The following is a 13,995-nucleotide window of genomic DNA, read 5'->3' as shown; positions in this document are numbered from 1 at the left end:
GTTCATTCTGTCAGATATTTAATAATTTTCGTGTTTTTTAATAAATAATTTAGGGTCTATTTTTCGGGTTTAGTATGTTTAAATAAATTCTGTCTAAGAGGTTGGAACTTAAGCGGGACCATTTGTGACCCCTCCAATCTTTCCTGGGAATTTATTTTAACATAATTTTCCAAGAAATTTTTCCCTAATCAATAAAATAAATTTTTGTTTTTCAAATAAAAGGGTCAATTTGATCCAATTTTTATTTTGCAACTCAATTTTTAATTTTCATTAAGTCTAGGGACTTAAATTGAATTATTTTTAAAATTTGATTGCTCTTTTCGTAAATAATAAAAACTAGATGCCTTTTTTTGTAAATATTTTTTAAAGGGCTTCTAGAATAAATATTTTTAGTTAAAAAATGATAATTATTAATATATAATTATACCCATTATAATATATATTAATTATTATCAATTTTTGGATTTTGTTTGATAAGTTTTGATAATAAGATGATAATCTTTAATATATAATTATATCTATTTATATATTAATCTTTATCAATTTAGCATGAAATTAGGATTTTATCTTTGTTTTAATAAATTAAATAGCAATTAATAGTTTAATATAAGCATATATCTAATTATTAATTGTTGTTATCTTTATATAGGATTAGAATTTAGAATTTTTATTAATTAATTTGTTTTAAGAATTCTACTCTAATTCCTATTTCTCCCCCTATAAATACTACCCATCTTCCCATTCACCTAACACTTAAAACCCAAAGCACCAAAATACCTAAGTGTCGAAACCCCAAGCAACAGCAGCTCCAAGCAGTCGACCAGCACACGCCCAGCTCCATCGCACGCATGTCCCGCACACAACGCGTGCGTTGCCTCGAGAGGCCCCAGCCTCAGCTCGCACCAGGCCTTCACCCTGTGCACGATACCTGCCCTCCGCACCATCCTACGTGCGCCCGAGTCCCACCTGCTGTCGAATGCCCGTGTTGTTACCAGCCCTACTGTGCACCGCTGCTCCCACACGCACCACGCCTTCACGCTCTAGCTGCTTGTGCGGCATTCCTTTCCCATCCATCCTAAGCCACAAACCTCCAACCCTTCTTTTAAAATCCCATATTTTTCTTCATTATTATTATTAATTCCTAGAGTTTTTATATTTTTACAAAAAAGGTGGTAAGACCTAGTTTTTCTTAATTTTAATTTTAATTAATTAATTTTTCAAATCATTGAATTACTAATAATTTTTATTAAAATTTATTGAGAAACTAATTTTTCCATCTTATGATCAGGTTAAACATGCCTCGCAATAGAACTCGTGCTTCCGTTCAAATTGATGAAACACAAAACAAATTCCACTGTGAAGAAGCCAAAGTGAGATACGAAAGTATCTTCAAAAACCAATAGATGCATCCAGAAAAAGGATTCACTTTAAAGGAGAGCAACTACCGAGACTTTATGGCTCGTATTCGTCAAGTTGCTGAAACCCTAAATTGGGAGTTGTTTTGTGAAAAGAGACCAAGTGTGGATGAGGAACTAGTTCGTGAGTTTTATGCAAATTTAACTTCATACCAAGTGTGGATGAGGAACTTGTTCGTGAGTTTTATGCAAATTTAACTTCAAGCGATATGATAGAAGTTCCAGTTCGCGGAATCAAGGTACCGATAAATTCAAATGCTATTAATGAATTCTTTGAATTACCAGATCTCAAAAACGATGAATATTCCACATTGATGAGCAATATCAAGCCTGAAAATCTGGGAGAAATTCTCGAGGAGCTTACAGTTGAAGGTTCCAGTTAGACTGTGTCAAAACAAGGAACCCACACGTGTCGAAGAGAATACTTAACACCTATTGCAAAGGTATGGTTTTATTTCATCCGTTTCAGCCTTCTGCCTAGCTCACATGGGACTACAATTTCATTGGAGTGAATGGTCTTACTATACTCAATCTTAATAGGTAAGACCATTGATGTGGGAAAGATCATCCTAAAAGAAATTGGAAACTGTGCCGCTAGACGTTCTGTGTAACACCCCGTACCCGAGACCGTTGTCGGAAGCGACCACGAGGTGCTAACAGACATAATTCATGTATGTTCACAGTCCATTTTAAAAATTTTCCAGACAGCTGGCTAACTGCGTCACTGTCCCCTTAAAAATCATATCTTGAGTTCCAAAACTCAAAAATCAGTTTCGTAATTTTTCCCTGAAACTAAACTCATATATCCATCCAAAAATTTTTTTCTAGAATTTTTGGTTGAGCCAAATAGTACAGTTTATTAGTTAAAGTCTCCCCTGTTACAGGGTTTGACTACACTGACCTTTCTGCATTGCGACTTAGATAACTCCTTATACAGGGCTTCAATACTTATGCCGTTTATTTCTAATGAAACTAGACTCAAAAAGGAATCTATAAATATATGGAATGACTTCTAATTATCTCTTGTTAATTTATAATGAATTTTCAAAGTCAGATCAGGGGATCCAGAAATCGCTCTGGCCCTGTCCCGTAAAAACTTAAATATCTCTTAAAATACGACTCATATGACCGTTTCGTTTCTTCCATATGGAAGTAGATTCATCAAGGTTCGATTACATAATTTATTCACTATTTAATTTCATTCCTACTATTTTTAGTGATTTTTCAAATTCACACCACTGCTGCTGTCAGCATCTGCTTTTAAGGTAGACTTTACCTATTACATAGTTTCCATGATTCAACTAACCCTTTAGCATATAGCACAAAGTATGATCGTGATTAACCATTCCAATGGCCAATCTTTGCCAAGCATATCCACACCTCTCAATAACCATATACATACAAAATGATTATAACATTATGCTCAAAAATATATATAAGCCATTTTCGCATGGCTATCCAAATTTATACAAAACCAAAGGGTACATGACCCACAACAAAAGGGTAGTCCTATACATGCCATTTCAAAGTTCAACCAAAAGTGTACCAAAAGGGGCTTTGATAGTGTGGGAGACTTCGACTTCAATAATCCCGAGTCCGATAGCTGACGAACCAAAATCTATAAAACAGAGAATCAAAGAAACGGAGTAAGCATTAAATGCTTAGTAAGTTTTGAGCCATGAAATTAGACACAACTAAAGCGTAGCATTCATATGGCTAAACGGATAATTTCATATGCACAAATTCTCAATATCACACTTACTTCACATTACCAACCCTTATATTCATACACAAAAGATCAACTTAGCCAAAGGCCAGTAGCTCATTTATCGACTGAGCGAATACTAACTGTAAGGGATCAACTAAATCGATGCATGTACGAGACATACCTCATTGCTGGGATTTTACGAGCATATTAATTGAAACTATTACAGCAAGGTCGTTCATTCCCAAGCCAAGTACCTTCGGGATTTAACCGGATATAGCTACTCGCTCAATGCCTTCGGGACATAGCCCGGATATAGTAACTCGCACCAATGCCTTCGGGACTTAGCCCGGATATAGTAGCTCGCACAAATGCCCTCGGGACTTAGCCCGGATGTAATAACTCGCACAAATGCCTTCGGGACTTAGCCCGGATGTAATAACTCGCACAAATGCCTTCGGGACTTAGCCCGGTTATCATCCGACATGCACATATCAATAAATCATGACACATTTATATCTCATTTTCATAATTAGAGTTCAAACACAAGTCACGTATTAAGCACTCCCATTTTCGGCTCACTAGCCACATACAAACAACATGGTTTAGTTTGCTTTATGACACGATCTCTATGCACATACGGCTACCCGTCATACGTATAGACTAATTAACTCATCATATAATTCAAGTAGAATCATCATATCACCGTATATTTGTTATGCTCATACATCATGACTTAATCAAATCATAAACTAAGTCTCATTGCTCGAAAACTTACCTCGAATGTTGTCGAACGATTTCGATGGCTATTCGACCACTTTTTCCTTCCCTTTATCGGATTTAGTTCCCCTTTGCTCTTGAGCTTAATTTAACAAATAAATTGATTTAATCATTTGAGCATCAAAAGAGGAACTCAAGGTACTTAGCCCATATATATATACATTAGACATTAAAGTCACATACATATGAAATCATAAATCAACTCAACATATTAGCCCACACTCTCTTTTAGCCGATTGTCTAAGCCAAGATAAAAGCATCAATATGCTTGCCTCTAACCAAATACATGCAACACCAATCTTCTTCCTATGGCTGAATATGCATGTCTATGTTGAGGCCGATTATATGCTTAATACTTCCTACAAGTATAGTTACTTGTATTGATTATATATCATTTTGTTTCAAGTTCAAAACTCGGCTAATACGTATATATACACTAGTAATCAAATACTAACATTTTGCACTTCACCTTACTACCATTTCACATCTACTTTCTACCATGGCCGAATGCATCAAGACACCATACCATTCAATTTTGGTCATGGGTTACACAAGGAACTTAATGTCTAACTCAAAAATGCCAAAAAGAAAATCCAAGAGTCATCAATCACCATCACATGTATCATTACAAAGCTTCACACTTAGCATGCAAATGACATCAACACAAATCCACCTTAGCCGAAACTTGACTCATCTTCATGCCTCATCACCACAACATCAAACATCAACCAAGAAGACAACACCCATGGCCGAATATCATCTCCATCTCATAGCAAAGATTTAAACCATGGGCTAGGTAGAACTCAAACTAACAACTAAAACATGCATGAATCTCATGGACAACATCAAACATACCTTAGTCTAGCAACCCACCATAGCCGATTTTCTCAAAGCTCTTCCCCCTTCTTCTCTTTCTCCCATTCGGCCAAGAAAAACATGAGAACTTCTTTCTTTTTTTTCAATTCACGGCAATGGGGGGGCAACCACACACACATTTTTTTTCATCATTTACCTTCCCATTATTATTTTATTGCCCATACTCCTTATTTTATTTTTTTCTAACATAAACCATTATCACAACATGTTTTATGACATGTTTTGCCCATCACCCTTTGTCATGGCCGGCCACTAGTAATTAAATGGGGGAAATTGACATGCAAGTCCACCCTTTTGATTACATGCACTAATAGATCCTTATAGATTAACCTATCACATTTCAAAAGTGTCACACATAAGTCCTATTGACTAATTTCACATGCAATTTACTAAATCGAAGCTTAAAACTTTCACACATTCATAATCACATATTTTAGACAATAAATATCATATTCAAATAGTTTGGTGACTCGGTTTAGCGGTCCCGAAACCGCTTTCCGACTAGGGTCACTTTAGGGCTGTCACATTCTGGCCCTGCTTACTTCCCCTTTACAATAACTATTCTGTGCTTGGAAGCAGAAGTTCTTGCTAATGTCAAGAAGACAAGGTACACCCAAGGCACAATTATAGATTGGGACCTCTACCGAGTTGCCAGAGACTCAGTTCTACAACAACAAGTTGAAGAAAGTGAAGAGCCTGAGGAACTTGGTGAAGAAGAAGATCCCACGATGCAATCATTTGAAGTCCCTGATAAGGTGGACCCGGTACAGTCAAAAGATGAATCGGATGCTGGAACTTCAATGTTTCGAGCTAAATCGTCGAGCACAAACCTTCAAGATGAGCTATCAAAACTGATGGACTTAATGCAACATATGCAATGGCAGCAACAAGCCTACTAGAGATACTCAAAAATAAGGGATGACTCAATAAGAAGTGCTTTTAAGAAAATATACAATGACCCATTTATTTTTGTGCCTGAATTTCCAGATTTCATATTCAAGCCATGGACTCCACTCTCGTAAAAGGAACGAAGCGATTCATGCAAAGGCAATAGTGATGGAGCAAAAGATGAGTCAAATACGGAAGGGTCTACAAATAAATAAAGGGAGGATCTTGACTTTATTTTATCTCTGTTCTTAGGTCATTTTAGGATTAAGTTTAATTAGGAATTTATATCTATTTTTTGCATAATAAAACAAGAGAGGAAAATCACTAATAAAATGTGAACAAGTCACGAAACTTAAAGTGTGGCAATAGATATATACATGTCTAGGATTGGATTTAGAAAGAGCTTGGTACTTAAGCAGTCAAATTGGCTTACCTCCTCTTTTCTAAAATCCTACCCGGTGTATAGTATCTATTCACTTTAAACAATGAGGACATTGTTCATTTTAAGTTGGGGAGACCGAGAAATTGAATTATTTCCACTCAGGATAAAATTTTTCTTTGAATTATGATTAGGATATATTTTGTTCAGAAATTTGAATTCTGTTAAGTATGCTCAATTTATGTATGAATAAAGTTCTATTATTTCAATAAATTATTATGTTAGCTTAATAATGACATGAATGTGTTTTTAAAAAAAGCATGCAAATTCGTACCATAAAATTTTTAGTTCTTTAGGAAAGTTAGGCATGCATGAAAGTTTAAGTCTTTAGAATTGACTTAGTAAGTTTCTTGAGGCGAAATCCTAGGGAGCATGAAACGTTGGAAATGATTTAGGCAACTATTGTTTGGACCGTTTGAGCCTTTCAAGCCAACCATGGTATATTTTATCCATTGAAACCCAACTTTGAGACTATATCGCCTGATTTTATTCCGACCCTTATAATAATTAGCCATTACTTTTCGCTTAATAATCTTAAAATTGTCCCAAACACTAGACTCGGTAATATTCTAGATGTTGTTCGAAAATAAGTTTGGGGGAGTTGAAAAGAAGTATCAATTGCTCGAGAATTGCAGTACACAAAATAAGTGCTCGTGTTAAGTATAAAAAAAAGCACATATATTTGAAAAAGAGCATATAAAATTCAAGTTGGTGTATCTCCGAAGATTCAATTGACGCTGAGTCTAGGGTTTTTTTAAAACCAAAATTTATCCATCTTTCACTTACCCTAGCCTAGCCACATTACAATCCTGATAAAGACCTATTGATTCAAATTCCTCATGCTACCTACATTAGTGGAGAGAAATTGCTACGATCAACATATGAAGACATAAGTTAAGCTTAATGATTGCAGCTTAGTCTCTAATAAAGGAATAAAAATCAAATTGGTAAGGATTAACATGTCTTTATTACAAAAGCATTTAGTCTAAATGTTGCTATAATAATAAGTGGTTGAATTTAAGTTGAACAATATGCATACTTAAGTAGCATAACTAACAGATTTCTTGTCTTTGAGCATAAGTATTTTAAGTTCATAATTTTGGGAAAAATGTTGTTCTGAAGGAATTTTTCAAAGGTGTTTTTTGAGAGATTCTTTTCAAAATTTGTGCATTACTCGGGACGAGCAATGAATTAAGTTTGGGGGTGTGGAAACACAAAAATTTATATACTTTTTCATACACAATTCTACTTAAATTCATGCAAATTCAGTTAAATTCTTGTCAAAAAATAATTAAATATTATAAAATAATTAATTTATGTTAAAAATATGAACATTATGAATTTTAATTAATTTTGTAGTTAATTTTGATTAAATTTGGTTATTTTTGACAGAATTACACAATTGGAGAAAAAGGGCCCGGTGAACACTACGAGAAGAACAAAACCGAGAGCAATTTGAAGTATCGAGGCCAACTAATTTCCAGCCCAAGACAGTCCAGAAATGTGTATTAATTCATAATTAAATAAATTTTAATTTATTTCCTATTTAATTTAGGTTAAATGAATTAATTTTAATTAGTTATGAAGAAAGGGCCTAGTGAACTGCACTGGTTGAACCGAATGAAGTGAGCCGAACCAGCCACTAATTAGGCTGACCAGAACTGTCCATTGGCTGACCCAATTCAAAAAATTAGCTGATAAAATATGATTGCAAAAAGGCCCTTTAAAAACCTCCAAATTACGTTCAAACCCCACCTTTATTTTAGGCTTTGTAGATTTGCCCCAGCTTATTTTTAGGAAGGTTGAAAGCTTCAACCTTGCCATGTGTGTGGCTATCCATGGGAGGGCTCTCTTGGCTGCTGAATTTGCTATTTTTAGCAGCCCTCTTGAGCTATAAAAGCCACCCTATGCTTCCCATTTCAAAGCATCCCTCGACATCCCTCATTCCACAACATTCTCTCATCCTCTTTTCACTTCTCTCAAAGTTTCCTCTCCATTTTTCCATCCCATTTTCCCTTCCTCTTATGCCGATTTCCCCTCCTGAGAAAGAGGTGTTCTTTAGCCATATTGGGCAGCAATCAAGGATTCATAGAAGCCTTGATCGGCAAAGACAACGAAGACTAAGAACGGAGCAACAGTTAAGCTGCAGAGAAACACTGGATTTGCTTTCTGTTCCCTTTCTTTTTAATTTCTGTTGTTTTTATGATGAACATATCTATGAAAAATATTGTTGTTGAAATGGTTATTTTAATCAATTTAGCTTGAATTTAATTCATGTTGGGTTGATTATATTTTGCCTACTTGAATTATTAGATTAGTGTTTACGCTGTTATAGGCCTCAGTGAAATGCTTGATTAAGTAAAATCATGCTTAGGTTATCCGGCATTATAATTGTTTAGATAACTAAAGAATTAATTGTTTAAACGGATTGAAATTGCAATTAATGGACTAAGTACTTAATTAGTGCATGTTTAATTCTTCTAAGGTAACTGAAAATTAAATCAGCATTGTATTTGGCGATACATATGCCTTGCATAACTTGCAAGATTGTTGTGATTAAATTGTTTCAAGGTATGGCTACTTTGTTACTTCACATAATCTTTTACATGTTTATCAAGTTGAATTAATCGGTTGAATCGACAAAGGAATATGCGAGAGATAATTTAATTCAATAAGTATGTATGTGCGATAGCATGTTTACTTTATTAAATCTGTTTAGTCGGTTGAATTGGCATAGAGATATGTTCAAGAGATAAATGAAATTCTTTTATTTAGTAAATAAGTTCATAAGTTAGAAAATTAGTGGGTTGCCGTGAATTTATTCATAACAGCATAAGCACGAATTAAATATTTCTAAGTTGAAAAGGTATAATTAATCCAACACAATTATATCATCTTGATTAAATCTTAATTGAAATCGTGCACTAGAACTCTTTTATTTTATTTAAATTGTTTGTTTAGTTTTAAAATCTTAGTTTATAAATCACCCTTTTCAAACCAAAATTATTTTTACCTCACCAAAGTGTTTTAATTAATTTCATAAATATTGCTTATTACAGTCGCTGTAGGTACGATATTCGACATTTACTTGTCACTTTATTACTTGTTACGATTGTGTACACTTGCACATATCCACCGCTCCATATGCCGTGGCAATTTTATGTTTAACCCATATTTGTTTAGAGCGTTGGCAAATTATTTGTATTCAAAATGTGAACCTTCATCACTAATTAAGGCACGAGGGGTAGCAAAGCTGTTAAAAATATTTGTATGCAAGAATCTCAGAACTGATTTGGCATCATTTGTAGGTAAAGCCATAGCTTCAATTCATTTAGAGACATAATTCACAGCGGCAAGAATGTAGATTTTTTTCCATGATGGTGGAAATGGACCAATGAAATCTATTCCCCACACATGAAATAGTTCCAGCTCTAAAATATTTTGCAATGACATTTTGTGTCTCCTTGATAAGTTACTTGTTCTTTGATAGCAATCATCACTTTGACAGAACTCATAAGCATCTTTAAACATGGTGGGCCAATAGAAACCAACTTGGAGAGCCTTTGCAGCAGTTCCCATACTTCCAAAATGTCCATCATAAGGTGCAAAATGACAGTGATGCAAGATACTTTGAATTTACTCTTTCGGAATACATCTCTGAATTACTTGATTTGCACAATACTTAAATTGAAATGGCTTGTCCCAGAAATATTGCTTGACATCGTGAAAAAAATTCCTTTGTCCTTGATGATTGAGCGTAAGTGGCAGCAATCCACTGACTAGAAAAACAATATTAGCATACCATGGCAATGCCATAGTCAACAATGACTGCTCATCCAAGAGTTCATCTTTAATCATTTGATTATCACCATAATTATTCCTTGCTTCTAGTCGTGACAAGTGATCAGCCACTTGATTTTTAGTACCTTTCCTATCTTTGATCCCCAAATCAAATTCCTACAGCAACAATATCCATCTAATGAGTTTGGGCTTGGCCTCTTTTTTCGTCACCAAGTATTTAATAGTAGAATCACCTATATAAATTGTGACTTTGTTGCCCACTAACTAAGCTATAAGTTTTTCAAAGGCAAATACCGCCGATAACAATTGTTTCTCCGTGGTGGTATAATTAAGTTGTGAATTTATCAATGTGCGACTGGCATAATATATAGCATGAAACATCTTGGCTTTTCTTTGCCCTCGCATTGCTCCTACAACAAAGCCACTTGCATTACACATCAGTTTGAATAGTAAAGTCTAGTCCGGTGCAGTGACTATAGGTGTTGTAATTAATCGTTCCTTTAACTCTTCAAATGCTTTTGAGCATAACTTGCCAAAATGAAATGGTTTTATTTTGATCCAAAAATTGACATAGAGGCTTGAATATCTAAGAAAAATCGTTGATGAAGTGAAGGTAAAATATAACATGACCAAGAAAACTTCTAATTCCTTTTACTGAAGTGGGTGGTGGTAGCTTTTCAATGACTTGTATTTCTTTGTCAACAACAATTCCTTGCTGTCAAATCTTGTGGCCTAAAACAATGCCTTCACAAACCATGAAATGGTATTTTTCTCAATTCAACACAAGATTTGTTTATTTGACGTCAAAAAAATACTAACTCCAAATTTTCCAAGCAGTCTTCAAAAGTATTGTTAAACACCGAGAAATAATCCATGAATACTTCAAGGAATTTCTCCACCATGTTGGAAAATGTTGCCATCATGCAATGCTGGAATGTTGTCGGGGCATTACATAACCCAAATGACATTATTATGAAAGCAAATGTTCTATGAGGATAGGTAAATGTAGTCTTTTATTGATCAATGGGAGATATGGCGAAGTTGTACCCTGAGTAGCCATCTAAGAAGTAGTAGAAGGCTTTCCCTGCTAGTCTACCCAACATTTGATCTATAAAAGGCAGAAGGAAATGATCGTTCTTTTTTGCTTTGTTGGTCTTTTGATAATCCATACAAACTCTCCAATCTGTGAAAGTACATGTGGGAATGAGTTCATTATTATCATTGCTAACTATTGTGACAACAACTTTCTTGGGTACACACTAAAAAGGGCTCACCTAAAAGCTATCAGAAATCGGGTACATAATTCCAGCATCCAACCATTTCATAATATATTTTTTAACTACTTCCTTCGTGACAGGATTCAGTCTCCTTTGCTGTTCAATAAATTTTCCGTTGCAATGTTTAACTATCATTTTGTGCATGTAGATTGCTGGGCTCATTCCTTTGATATTTGCAATTGACCATCTTAAAGCTTTCTTGGATTTTTTTAAGACTTCCAGTAATTGCATCTCCTAGCCTATTGTAAGCTTGGCGGAGATCACCACAAGCAGTGTATCTTTATCTCCCAAGTAAGCGTACTAAATGCACTGGTAATGGCTTCAAATCCAGCATAAGTGGATCTTCTATTGACGATCGAGAAGGGTTGAAAATCAACCTGATAAGTTTAATGATTCAAAGCTCTTTCTGAAACCATTTCTAGATGGTTGAATGTCTATCAGTTCTCTAGATTCTTCAGTCAATTATATTTCATTTAATTCTATAGAGTCAGCATCAGAATTGTTGTGCATATATCCTGCAAATTCTTCTGAAAATACAATGTTAACAAATACAACAACATAGCATTCTTCATATGGGTCTTCACACTTTAACGCATCAAACACATTAAATGTCAACTGCTAATCACTAATTCTCATGGTTAACTCACCCTTCTGTACATCAATCAATGTTCTACCAGTTGCTAAGAAAGGTGTCCAAGTATTATGGGTACCTCTTTATCTGCTTCACATTCTAGAATAATAAAATCTGCTGGAAATATGAACTTGTCAACTCTTACCAGTACATCTTCAATTTTACCTTCTGGATGGACGTATGATCTATCAGCTAGTTGTAGTGTGACTATAATAGGCCTTGCCTTTCCGATCCTGAGTTTCCTGAATACATACATAGGCATTAGATTGATATTTGTACCTAAATCACATAATGCTTTACCTACATAATGGTTTCCAATGGAGCAAGGGATAGTGAAACTCCCTGGATCTTTTATTTTTAGTGGCATTTTGTTATTTAGCATTGTTGTGCACCCCTCAATAAGTGCAACAGTTTTGAACTCCCCTAACCTTCTCTTATTGGATAGAATATCTTTAATAAATTTCACATAGTTAGGCATTTGTTCTAATACTTCCACTAAAGGTAGACCTCCAGAAATTTCTTGAATTGAGCATCTTGCTTTGACTTTTGGAAATGTTGGGGAAATGGTTGTGGTGGCCTACCTTCCATTTTTTGAGGTTGCTTTGCCATGGCATTTGTATTGGCTTTAAAAGATGAATTTGTTTCTGTATGCTTCTGTTTACTCCTATCTTTTGTAGTTTGTTCGACTACTGATTCGAACGTTGTTCTTTTGGGAACTTCTAAACTTTTCTCCCCAGCAAAGGCTCATTCACAACTCCTAACAGTTAAGCACCACTCCGAAATGTTATGGTCTTACATTGTTCCTTTCCTTGAGATTGAGAACTTTTTGTGTCATTGGGCAATGCTCTTTGTTGTCTGGAACTTAATACAGTGGCAATTTGTCCCATTTTATTCTCTAGAGCTCTTACGGAAGCTATTTGGCTTTGAATAATTGCATCATTCTTAGCCATATATTCTTTTAATAGAGCTTCCATAGTTGATGTTGAAGATGATGAACTTTGTTGCACATTTTTTCATGACATTAGTTCACTATATCCAGGTTGTACACCAATTACATTATGTTGATTAACATTGTTTCCATTTTTCATTCCTTGATTAATCCAACTGAAATTTGGATGTTGTTTCCACCCTAGATTATATGTGTTGGAGTAGGGATTATTGTTATGATTAAAATTCCCCATGTAATACGCAAAGGCGGGATTGGATGTGCATTCATCAAAAACATGATCTTCTCCACAGTAAACGCATGTTAGTTTTGCAATCTTCATTTTCTACACTACAGAGGGTCTTTTTAGAGTTTTAATCATATTTGTTAAAGATGATACCTAAGTTTTTAAAGATGTAATCACAGCAAGTTCCATTCTCTAGCAACTCTTCTTCCAATGCCAACTCTGGTAGTGGGGTACTGATAATCATTGTTTGCTATTTTTTTCAGAATTTCATATGCTTCACTTTAGGATTTGTCAAGTAATGTCCCATTAGCAAATGCATCCACCACCATTCACGTAGGAGCATTTAATCCATTGTAGAATATTTCCATATGTGTTCAATGCTGAAAACCATGCATCAAGCATTTTCTAATTCATTCCTTGAAATGCTCCCATGCTTTATATAATGAATCATCGTCTGATTGCCTGAACAATGTAATGTCGTTCCTGAGCTTGGAATTCATGTCGGGAGGATTGTACCTAAGTAGAAATCTCTAACACAATTCATTCCAAGATGCCACTGTACTTGATGGTAACGCGTTCAACCATGATCTGGCATGATCTCGCAATGAATAAGGGAATAATTTGGTAACACCCTCCTGCCTAAATGGATCACAGACTTTAAGAAAAAGTATCAAGTGCAATTTGGGGTCTTCAGTAGGTAAACCACTAAATTACCCTACCATTTGTAGCATCTGAAATATTATTGGTTTTAATTCAAAGTGTTGAGCTTTAATATGTGGCCTAACAATTCCTAGATATAGATAATCCAAAATAGCCACTACATGTTTTCTGATGGGTCTGTCTCTGTCATCTATGATTTGAGGAATATCACTATTCCTTTCATTCTAAAGTACTTGATCTTCTATGATTGGATCATTTCTAATTCTCTTCATTTCTCAAATCTTTTTCCTTCTTCGCTTTAATGTTCTTTCAATTTCGGGATCAAAACAATGTTCTGTATCCTCTTGAATA

At 34.9% G+C, this 13,995-nt stretch overlaps 1 non-coding gene across 1 annotated transcript; it reads left to right on the top strand.

Moving 5' to 3' along the window:
* The first annotated feature begins 13,368 nt into the window (after positions 1-13,368).
* On the top strand, positions 13,369-13,475 carry LOC121211767 (small nucleolar RNA R71). Its single transcript, XR_005906985.1, has one exon. It is a non-coding gene; the product is annotated as a small nucleolar RNA R71 (small nucleolar RNA).
* The last annotated feature ends 520 nt before the right edge of the window (positions 13,476-13,995 follow it).

Source organism: Gossypium hirsutum, chromosome A12 (genome assembly GCF_007990345.1).
Source record: "Gossypium hirsutum isolate 1008001.06 chromosome A12, Gossypium_hirsutum_v2.1, whole genome shotgun sequence".
Classification (NCBI taxonomy): domain Eukaryota; kingdom Viridiplantae; phylum Streptophyta; class Magnoliopsida; order Malvales; family Malvaceae; genus Gossypium; species Gossypium hirsutum.
Note: the sequence above shows the minus strand (reverse complement) of the source record. Positions and strands in the feature narration are given on the sequence as shown.